The following is a 12,371-nucleotide window of genomic DNA, read 5'->3' as shown; positions in this document are numbered from 1 at the left end:
TGAGAAGCTATAGATGACACCACCAAAAGGCAACAGATTATAAGAGACCACTATGGACAATTGTATTCTAACAAATTGCACAGTCCAGAAGAAATGGATAAATTGGTAGACATACAATCTTTCAAGATTGAATCATGAAGAAATAGAAAAATCTAAATAGACTAATAACTAAAGACTTTAGTTAGACTCTCCTTTAGGCTAAAGAGACTAAAATAGTAATCAAAATCTCCCAAAAAACAAAGCTTCAGAATCAGACAGCTTTACTGGAAAATTATACAAAACATTCAAATATTTAATAACCTATCCTTCTCAAACTCTTCCAAAAAATTAAAGAGGAAGAAAATCTTCCAAATGCATTATATAAAGCCAGCACTATCCTAATACCAAACCAAGGACACCAGAGAAAAAAGAAAATTGTAGGGCAATATCCTTGATGACTACAGATTCAAAACTCAACAGAATATTAGCAAATTAAATTCAACAATACGTTAAAAGGACCATACATCATGATCAAATGGTATTTATTTATTCCAGAGATATAAGGATGATTTCCCTGGGAGAGAAAATGGCAACCCACTCCAATATTATTGCCTCAGAAATCCTATGGACAGAGGAGTCTGATGGGCTACAGTCCAGACAGCCACAAGAATTGGACACAACTTAGTGACTAAACAACAACAAAGGATGATTCAACTTCTATACAACAATCAACACGACACATTACATTAACAAAATGAAAGATAAAAATCCTCTGATCATCTAAATAGATGCAGAAAAAGCATTGGAAAAATTTTAACACCCATTTATGATAAAAAAAAAAAATCAGGTGGTATAGAAGGAACGTACCTCACCATACTAAAGGCCAATCACACAACTCGCATCATACCCAATAGTGAATAGCTTTCAGCTCTTTCTCTAAGATCAGAAACAAGACAAGGATAGTCACTCTCACTTTTATTCAGCATATTATTGGAAGTTCTGGTCACAGCGATATGGCAAAAAATAAAAGTTATCCAAATCAATAAATTTTCACTATTTGCAGATGACATGATGCTCCATATTTCAAGAAACCTAAAGACCGCACAAAAAAAAACTGTTCAGTTTAGTTTAGTCTCTCAGTTGTATCTGACTCTTTGTGACCCCATGAATTGCAGCACGCCAAGCCTCCCTGTCCATCACCAACTCCCGGAGTTCACTCAAATTCACATCCATTGAGTCGGTGATGCCATCCAGCCAGCTCATCCTCTGTCATCCTCTTCTCCTCCTGCCCCCAATCCCTTCCAGCATCAGAGTCTTTCCCAAAGAGTCAACTCTTTACATGAGGTGGCCAAAGTACTGGAGTTTCAGCTTTAACATCATTCCTTCCAAAGAACACCCAGGACTGATCTCCTTTAGAATGGACTGGTTGGATCTCCTTGCAGTCCAAGGGACTTTCAAAACTGTTAGGACTAATAAATAGTATTAGCAAAGTCACAGGATACAAAATCAATATACAGAAATCTGTGGTGTTTCTATACACTAATAGAAAAATATAAGCGAAATTAAGAAAATTATCCCATTTATAATTGCATTAAGAAGAATAAAATCCCTAGAAATAAATTAAGTCAAGGAGGTATAAGACCTATATACTGAAAACTATAAGACACTGAAAAAGCAATTAAAAAATACTCAAATAATTGGAAAGATAGTTCATATCCATGGGTTGGAAGAATTAATAGTTAAAATCTCCATATTATGTAAAACAATTTACAGTTCAAAGCAATCTCCTGTTAAAATGCCAATGACGTATTTCAAAGAACTAAAACAAAAGAATTCTAAAATTTATATGGAAATATAATAGATCTTGAACAATTGAAACCACTTTGAGAAAGAACACAGCTGGAGGTATCATGCTCCCCAATTTCAATCAAATTATATTACAAAGCTATAGCAATCAAAATAGGGTGGTAAATAAAAATAGACACACAGATCATGAAACAGAACAGATGCCTAGAAATAAACCCACACATACAATTACTTTATGATAAAGGAGCATTAACACACAATATTTATTCTTCAGTAAGTGATGTTGGAAAACTGGACAGCCACAAGCAAAAGAATAAAACTAGACAACTAAGAGTATACATAAAAATTTATGCAAATGGGATTAAAGACTTGAATGTAAGACTTGAAATGATAATATGCCTTCAAGACAACATAGGCAGGAAGCTTACTTACATCAGTCTTAGTAATATTTTTGTGGATCTGACACCAAAGGCAAAAGAAACAAAAGAAAAATAAACAAATGGGACAACATCAAGATAAAATGCTTCTGCAAAGAAAACCATCATAATAACTTAAAGGTAACCAACCTACTGAATGAGATAAAATATTCACGAATGATTTATCCAATAAAGGGTTAATATTCAACATAAAAAACTCATGCAACTCACCAGTAAATATACAGTTCCAAATGTTTGGCAGAAACCAATAAAATTCTGTAAGGCAATTATCCTTCCACTAAAAAATAAAACAAAACAAAATGGCTTTGATCATCTGAGAGTGCTACTCATTCAGCATTTGTTTTTATAAATAAAAGTTTGATTTGGTATTAAAATTAAAAAAAATGGGCAGAGTACCTGAATAGATATGTTTTCAGGGATGGCATATATTATGGCCAAAATACACATGAAAAAATCTTCAACATCACGAATCAGAGACATGCAAATCAAAACCACAACGGAGTATCACATCACACCTGTTAGAATGACTTATCAAAAAGACAATAACAAACAAACGTTGGAAAGGATATGGAGAAAAGGAAACCCTAGTACACTCTTAAGGGGACTGTAAATTGTTGCAGCCACTATGGAAAACAGTGTGAAGATTACTCCAAAGATTAATTTAGAAAGATGGTAACAATAACCTTGTGTACGAGACAGCAAAAGAGACACTGATGTATAGAACAGTCTTATGGACTCTGTGAGAGAGGGAGAGGGTGGGAAGATTTGGGAGAATGGCATTGAAACATGTAAAATATCATGTATGAAATGAGTTGCCAGTCCAGGTTCGATGCACGATACTGGATGCTTGGGGCTGGTGCACTGGGACGACCCAGAGGGATGGAATGGGGAGGGAGGAGGGAGGAGGGTTCAGGATGGGGAACACATGTATACCTGTGGCGGATTCATTTTGATATTTGGCAAAACTAATACAGTTATGTAAAGTTTAAAAATAAAATAAAATTAAAAAAAAAAAAAAAGATTAGGAACAGAACTACCGCATGACCCAGCTATTTCACTTCTGGGTATTTACACACCTCCCCCCTCACACACACACACACACACACACACACACACACACACAATGAAAGTCTACCTACCAATAAAAAAGAAAGATATCCTGCCTCTTGAGACATCATGGATGGACCTTGAGGGCAATATGCTAAGTGAAATAAGTCAGACAGAGAAAGATAAATACAAAGTGATTTCACACATTTGTATAATCTAAAAAAACAAAATTAAAAAAATGAAACAAAAGTTAACTCATAGATACAGAGACCATGTTAGGGGTTACCAGAGGGGAAAGAGATTGGGCAAAATGGATGAAGGGAGTTAACTCTATGATGATGGATCATAACTAGATTTGTGGTGGTGATCACTTTGTTTGCAATACGGGCTAAACAGGCTCTGCCAACTTTCTCAGGAACCCCATCAACTTATAGAACATCATTTCTCAGAGGAACAAAACATGTCCAAATAACTTATCTTGCCAAAAAGCAATTCCTTAGCTAAGAACCCCTTGGTCTACAACCAGCATTGTCCAGGAGAAATATAATGTGAATTACCTATGTAATGTCAAATTTTCCAGTAGCTACATTAAAAAGGTGGGCTTCTCAGGTAGCACTAGTGGTAAAGAATCTGCCTGCTGATATAGAAGATGCAAGAGATGTGAGTTTGATCCCTGGGTTCGGAAGATCCCCTAGACAAGTAAATGGCAACCTACTCTAGTATTCTTGCCCGGAAAATCCCATGGTTAGAGGAGCCTGATGGGCTACAGTCCATGAGGTCACAAAGAGTCAGACACAGCTGAGCACACATACACACATTAAAAAGGTAAAAAGAAACTGATAAAATGAGTTTTTTAATTCAGTAATCCAAAGTATTACCAAGTTTAAGTGTAATCACTATAAAAATTAAAGCAATATTCTACATTGTTCTTTTTTTAGTATTGTCTTTTGATTTGACATGTTACATTTGTAGCACCTCTCAATTCAAACCGGTCAAGTATTACAGCTAGTGATGATCATATTAACATCATAATTCTGGCCTCATAGTCCAGTAGATTTTCCTGAGACATGAAAACAAAAACCCTCAAACAACATTTATTCATCGAAGTAAACTCTCCTATAAATGGCTATACTTTTCTATAATTCTTTCATAGAACTAAAGTATAGGAGGACTTTATATATCATGTTTGGTTTGGGATTGAAGTGTAAGGTTGCTAAAAGAAATGCTATTTTTCCTGTAACTCTTTAATTCTAAGGTAAATGGTCATATACCTAAATTTGGCTTAGAATGTTTCCAAACAGTGAGCATAATGTCACTTTTAGTATTTCTGTAGCTCTGGAACTATGTTGAGCAATACAATATTTATATAAACATTTTACATTACACAAAGACATGGAAATATTAACTTAAGCCATGATTATAGTGGCCATTAATGTTTGGGCTCACTTTGAAGGAAGTATAATCAAATGGAATTCCACTGATTTGTACTGGGAATCCAGCTTAAGGAATTGATGTCTATTGCCATAAATATTTCAAGCTTATTTTGGGCAAATTATTCTCATTTTGCTTTCTTCTAATTTTTCTGTATGTCTCCAACATACTAAATGTCTCATTAGCATGAAAAAATATCTGAAATCATCCTAATTAGTTTTAACCATATCCTCCCTTATTTTAGTTTCCTTGATAATGAGATTTTGACACTTTCTCTGAACATCCTTCATTTGCATCTGCACTAGAAAGTTTAGTTTCCTTTTATAAGTATAGTATAATTAGATCATTTTTTATAAACTGTGAAAGGTAGTTTAAACTTTGGGGAGCTAAATATTCCCAAACTGTTTTTCTTTCTAATGTGAGTATATTTTGATTTGGGGGCTTCCCTGGTGGCTCGAATGGAAAAGAATCTGCCTGCCATGCAGGAAACCTGGGTTCAGTCCCTGGGTCAGGAAGATCCCCTGGAGAAGGAAATGGAAACCCATTCCAGTATTCTTGCCTGGAGAATTCCATGGACAGAGAAGCCTGACAGGATACTGCCCGTGGGGTTGCAAATAGTTGGATACGAATGAGTGAACAACACTTTGAATTTTTTACCATCATGTTTTCTTGATTATTAATAGATATGCCAAATGTTACAAACTCACAACAAAAAATAATTTTAAGTGATTAAATATATTTAACTCAAATAAGTGTTATTTGAAGTGAAAGTCACTCTGTCATGTCTAACTCTTTGCGACCCCATGGTATCTACAGTCCATGGAATTTTCCAGGCCAGAATACTGGAGTAGGTAGGCTTTCCCTTCTACAGTGGATCTTCCCAACCCAGGGATTGAACCAGGTCTAGCGCATTGCAGGCGGACTGTTTACCAGCTGAGTCACAAGGGAATGTTATTTAAACGCCCACAAATCACACTCTTAACAAGAATAAATCATGGTTCAATAAATTAAAACTTTATTCCTTAAGTAGTTTTTAATGTTTTCTTTGTGTTTGTGTTATGATGAGTCATTTTCAGTCACAAATTTCCCTCTACTACCCTCTAAAAAATTTGACTTCAAGAGCTATTTGGTTGGAAAAGTCTTGAAATTCATTAAAAATGAGTAACTATAGCAACCTCCATGTCACATCCCACTCATTTCTGCAAAAGAAATAACAAAATGTGTCACATTAAAGTAAGAGAAAAACCAGTCATTATTCCCATTGTTTCAAATTTTGAGCTATTGTGTAAAGTGGAATGGTCAATACAGATTCTCTTGAATCCATTATTTCATTTTCTTTTTAATCAGATTTGTTTTATTTTTCCTTTTTTTCCCCCTTTGTTGCCAACTATTTTTGTAAATATTCTATACCTTTTTGGTTGTATTCCTTTCTGGGACACTGACCCCTAAAGCACACCCATACTCTTGTTACTATGATCTTAGGCTAACATGTCTCCTGAGCCACCCTGTATTATCTCTTTTGCCTATCTAATAAAAAATATCTCTAATATTCTAGAAGAGAGTAGTTTTAAAAGTTGGAAGTAGGAAACAGCAACCCACACCAGTATTCTTGCCTGAAAAATCTTATGGGCTGAGAAGCCTTGTGGGCTACAGCCCATGGGGTCACAAAGAGTCAGACGTGACTAAGCAACTGAGTACACACAGCACATTAAATTTAAGTCTCTGGTCTAATTCCATTTCTCATCATTTCAAATAAAGCACCCAGTAAGTAGATGTATTGCTATCTTTTTTTAAATTCAAATGATATTTTTCCATCTTGTTAAAGGACTTAAAATTTCAGTCTTGTCAAAGACTTCAATAGTTTACTATAGCTAAAGGCTTATATTTCAATAATACTCATAAATTCCTAAGAAAATTTTTCCAAATACTCACGCCCCTTTTACACATGTGCTCATTAAATACAACCAAAGGTATTCCCCTGGATGTCTAAGTCATTCGTGTGACAAAACATTAGAAAAAGTACTTTACTTGTATGTATGGTTCCAATTATGCCAATAATTCCAGATTTCCTAAAGTGGGACATCCATTCTCTAATACAATATTAGTCTATGCCCTGACCAGCAATGCTAAAGAAGTTGAAGTTAAACAGTTCTATGAAGGCCTACAAGACCTTCTTAGAACTAACACCCAAAAAAGATGTACTCTTCATTATATGGGACTGGAATGCAAAAGTAGAAAGTCAAGATCTACATAGAGCATCAGGCAAATTTGACATTGGAGTACAAAATGAAGCAGGTCAAAGGCTAACAGAGTTTTGCCAAGAGAACACACTAGTCTTAGCAAACACCCTCTTCCAACAACATAAGAGAAGACTCTACACATGAACATCACCAGATGGTCAATACCAATATCAGATGGATTATATTCTTTGCAGCCAAAGATGGAGAAGCTCTATACAGTCAGTAAAAGCAAGACTGGGAGCTGACTGTGGCTCAGATCATGAATACCTTATTGCAAAATTCAGACTTAAATTGAGGAAAGTAGAGAAAATCACTGTACTATTCAGGTATGACCTAAATCAAATCCCTTACAATTATTGAGTGAAAGTGACAAATAGATTCAAGGGATTAGATCTGATAGACAGAGTACCTGAAGAACTAGGGATGGAGGTTCGTGACATTGTACAGGAGGCAACAGAAGTTAAATTCAAGACCAACTCCAAGAAAAAGAAATGAAAAATGAAAAATGGTTGTCTGAGGAGGCCTTACAAATAGCTGAGAAAAGAAGACAAGCTAAAAGCAAAGGAGAAAAGGAAAGATACACTCATTTGAATGCACAGTTCCAAAAAATAACAAGGAGAGATAAGAAAGCCTTCCTGTGTGACCACTGTAAAGAAATAGAGAAAAACAATAGAATGGGAAAGACTAGAGATCTCTTCAAGAAAATTAGAGATACAAAGGGAACATTTCATGCAAAGATGGGCTCAATAAAGGACAGAAATGGTATGGACCTAACAGAAGCAGAAGATATTAAGAAGAGGTGGCAAGAATACACAGAAGAACTATATAAAAAAGATATTCATGACCCAGATATTCACGACTGTATGATCACTCACCTAGAGCCAGACATCCTGGAATGTGAAATCAAGTGGGCATTAGGAAGCATCATTATGAACAAAGCTAGTGGAGGTGATGGAATTCCAGTTGAGCTATTTCAAATCCTAAAAGATGATGCTGTGAAAGTGCTGCACTCAATATGCCAGCAAATTTGGAAAACTCAGCAGTGGCCACAGGACTGGAAAAGGTCAGTTTTCACTCCAATCCCAAAGAAAGGCAATGCCAAAGAGTGCTCAAGCTACCCCACAATTGTACTCATCTCACACAGTAGCAAAGTAATGCTCAAAATTCTCCAAGCCAGGCTTCAACAATACGTGAACCGTGAACTTCCAGATGTTCAAGCTGGATTTAGAAAAGGCAGAGGAACCAGAGATCAAGTTGCCAACATTTGTTGGATCATTGAAACAGCTAAAGAGTTCCAGAAAAACATCTACTTTTGCTTTATTGACTATGCCAAAGCCTTTGACTCTGTGGACCACAACAAACTGTAGGAAATTCTTCAAGAGACAGAATACCAGACCACCTGACCTGCCTCCTGAGAAATATCTATGCAGGTTAAGAAGCAACATTTAGAACGAGACATGGAACAACAGTCTAGTCCCAAATCAGGAAAGGAGTATGTCAAGGCTGTATGTTGTCACCCAGTTTATTTAACTTCTATGCAGAATACATCATGCAAAAGGGCTGGATGAAGCACAAGCTGGAATCAAGATTGCTGAGAGAAATATCAATAACCTCAGGTACGCAAATGATACCACCCTTATGGCAGAAAGTGAAGAAGAAATAAAGAGCCTTTTCGTGAAAGTGAAAGAGGAGAGTAAAAAAGCTGGCTTAAGATCATGGTACCCGGTCCCATCACTTCATGGTAAATATATGGGGAAACAATGAAAGCAGTGAGAAAATTTATATTGGGGGATCCGAAATCACTGCAGATGGTGACTGCAGCCATGAAATTAAAAGACTCTTGCTCTTGGAAGAAAAGTTATGACCAACCTAGACAGCATATTAAAAAGCAGAGACATTACTCTACCAACAAATGTCTGTCTAGTCAAAGCTATGGTTTTTCCAGTGTCATGTATGGATGTGAGAGTTGGACTATAAAGAAAGCTGAGCACTGAAGAATTGATACTTTTGAGCTGTATTGGAGAAGAAGACTCTTGAGAGTCCCTTGGACTGCAAGGAGATCAAACCAGTCAATCCTAAAAGAAATCAGTCCTGGGTGTTCATTGGAAGGGGTAATGTTGAAGCTGAAACTCCAATACTTTGGCCACCTGATGCGAAGAACTGACTCTTTGGAAAAGTCCCTGATGCTGGGAAAGATTGAAGGCAGGAGGAGAAGGGGATGATAGAGAGGATGAGATGGTTGGATGGCATCACCAATGCAATGGACATGAGTTTGAGCAGACTCTGGGAGTTGGTGATGGACAGGGAAGCCTGGTGTGCTGAAGTCCATGGGACTGTAAAGAGTCGGAAACGACTGAGAGACTTAACTGAACTGTATCAGGATTCCCAACTGAGGTTCAGGGTTTGTGTAGCACTGTAGCATTTACTCTTGAAAAAAAATCCATGTATAAATGGGCCCCCCACCTTAGTTCAAAATAGTGTTGTTCAAGGGCAAGTGTAAATGTATCTATTAAGTTCGCCATCATACACTCACATTGTGCTCAAGCCCATCTATGCTGAAACCTACACTGGTGTGGAGAGTAATTTTTCTCATTTAATAGGCCATTGTAGATAATTTATAAATTTTTAGTTATGAAACTACTGATGATATTAAATTAGGAATCAGAAATTGCCACCTAATACATGAAGATCATCATGTTCTATTTCACTGACTTGTAGAGACCGTGCAGGTGTGCTCTTATCCAGGACATCATTTGCCTACAGGCTGAGATCAAAATCTCTCTGGAAAAACTTTTATTCTTCTTTAATTGTGTTTTACCCTGGAGGGCACTGCCCTCTTATACCTGACATACTACCATTACATAGTCAGTCTGTAGGTTAAGGCTTTTCATCTTCAGAAGTTCTCCACCAAAATGCAAATTTCCCTCAAAGGACTATGAAATAGACGTACTAAGAGGCTATTTATTAAGAAGACTCCTAGGGAAGCTGGAACTCTCAGCTCAGGATTCTATTACCTTCTAAGAGTATTTTGATGCTGATTTGAAATCAAATTCTTTGGAGGCAACCAAAAAAAGACAGTGTTCTCTAGGGTCAGGGCAAAGAGGAAAGGAGTAGGACCTGGAGCAAAACAGATGCAGATCTGAAAGCTGATAATTGCATTCTGAATCAAATAGCATTAATGAGTCATCTGTCAGCTGAAAATATTCTTCTCATTCATGGTTGGAGAGAAGTGCAGTTTGGTGGAATAATAGAGGGCTTGAATTCAAAAGACCTGAACTTAAAGCACTAACTTTAAGAGCAGTGCAATTTAATGTGGAGCCAAGTCTTGAATATTCACCAGTGATGTGACTTTAGGCAAAACTACTTCTTAGTGAAATCTAGCAGGACCCTGTGAGGCCTTCCCAAGCACAAGTTCCTCAGCAGCCCCAGCTTCTTGCTTGGCCTTATTCAAGCTTTAAAGAGAAGATTCAAAAAATTACTAATTATAGAAGTGAGGGAATGCAGAAACAAAAGAAATACAGTCAAGCAAGAAAAGAAATGACAGCTTAAACAACAGTTCATCCATAAAGCAGTCACAGGACCCCTGATTCCTTCCGAAGGGATATAGATAGCAATCCGATACATATCTTTGAGTTGTTCTGCAGAAATTAAGATCCTCCTCTAACCCCAAAATGTAGAGGATACAAACTACATGCTGACCACAAGCATTTAGACCCTAGACTGGTTGGAGCCAGGTTAAGATTAAGATCCCTGAAAACATCACCCTGTTATCTCATTGGAGCTCATCAGAAAAAGTGTTCACAAGCTCATCACACAGCATCCAGACCCTACCCTGAAAGCCACTGGGAGATGGTTTTTGAGCTTCTTCTTGTTTGTCACCCTGGAGAAAATGCTGTACTGTGCTTTACCACAACCCAGTATCAGCAAATTGGCTTTGCTGAACGTTGAGGAAGCAGACCCAAGTTCAGCTGGATAACATCAGTCCTTCTACGATAAGGTATAGGGGACAATAAGGTTATTTCAAGGACTGAATCAAATGAAGTATGTAGCTGGCATTGGAAACAAATGTTACTACTACAATTACTATTACACCTAATATTAGTATTGTCTAACATATATGGAATTTGTACTACATGCTAGGCACTATTCTAAGCATTTTAATTTATTCATTTAATTTTCCCTCTCCTCCAACACGAAGGCAATGGCACCTCACTCCAGCACTCTTGCCTGGAAAATCCCATGGACGGAGGAGCCTGGTGGGCTGCAGCCCATGGGGTCGCTAAGAGTCAGACAAGACTCAGCAACTTCACTTTCACGTTTCACTTTCATGCATTGGAGAAGGAAATGGCAACCCACTCCAGTGTTCTTGCCTGGAGAATCCCAGGGACGGGGGAGCCTGGTGGGCTGCTGTCTCTGGGGTCACACAGAGTCGGACATGACTGAAGCGACTTAGCAGCAGCAGCAGCATCTCCTCCAACACAATGAGGTAGGGCTTTCCAAATCCTTATTTATAATTTTAAAAAGGAAACAGAGATACTGACCACCTTGGTGAATATTTTACACTTGCTGAGTTGTAGAGTCAGGATTTGAACCCAGGCAATTCAACTCCAGACCTCAGACAGACACTCATACGCTGTATTGCTGGCCATGTTTTATCTTGTTATGTTGTTAATATTATAAAGCGTATGAGTAAGAGTGTCTGTGTGTATGTGTGTGTGTGTGTGTGTGCTTTCACTACTGTCTGACTCTTTGCAACCCCATGGACTATAGCCTGCCAGGCTCCTCTGTCCATGGAATTTTCCAGGCTAGAATACTGGGGTGGATTGCCATTTCCTTCTCCAGGGGATCTTCCTGACCCAGGGATCAAACTGGTGTCTCTTGTGGACTCCTTCATTGACAGGTGGATCCTTCACAATGAGCCACTTGGGAAGCCCATTAGTGTTACCATTAAAGGCTATATTCTTGATGAATTTAAGGCTATTTTAAAAATACTTCAATGCCTCAGTTTTCTCATAGCCATGCTAAGGATTATAGCAACAATCTGCATCATGGGTTTATTGCAAGGCTTTAATAAAATATTGTGTTTATGCTAAGATGATACTTCCTTTTTATAGCAAGCATAATTTTATTATTTTTTACTAAGGTATAGTTGATTTACAACATTATATAATTTCTAGATGTACAACACAGTGATTCACAATTTTTAGAGATTATATCCAATTTATAAGTAATATAAAAATACTAGTTATATTCCCTGTGCTATACAATTTACCTTTACAGGTAATTTCATTTTATTGTACAGGAGGCAGTGACCAAAATCATCCCTAAGAAAAATTCAAGAAGGCAAAGTGGTTGGCAGAGGAGGGTTTACAAATAGCTGATGAAAGAAGAGAAATGAACGGCAAGACAGAAAGAGAGAGATAGGCCCAAC

Source organism: Bubalus bubalis, chromosome 1, assembly GCF_019923935.1.
Source record: "Bubalus bubalis isolate 160015118507 breed Murrah chromosome 1, NDDB_SH_1, whole genome shotgun sequence".
Classification (NCBI taxonomy): Eukaryota; Metazoa; Chordata; class Mammalia; order Artiodactyla; family Bovidae; genus Bubalus; species Bubalus bubalis.
Note: the sequence above shows the minus strand (reverse complement) of the source record.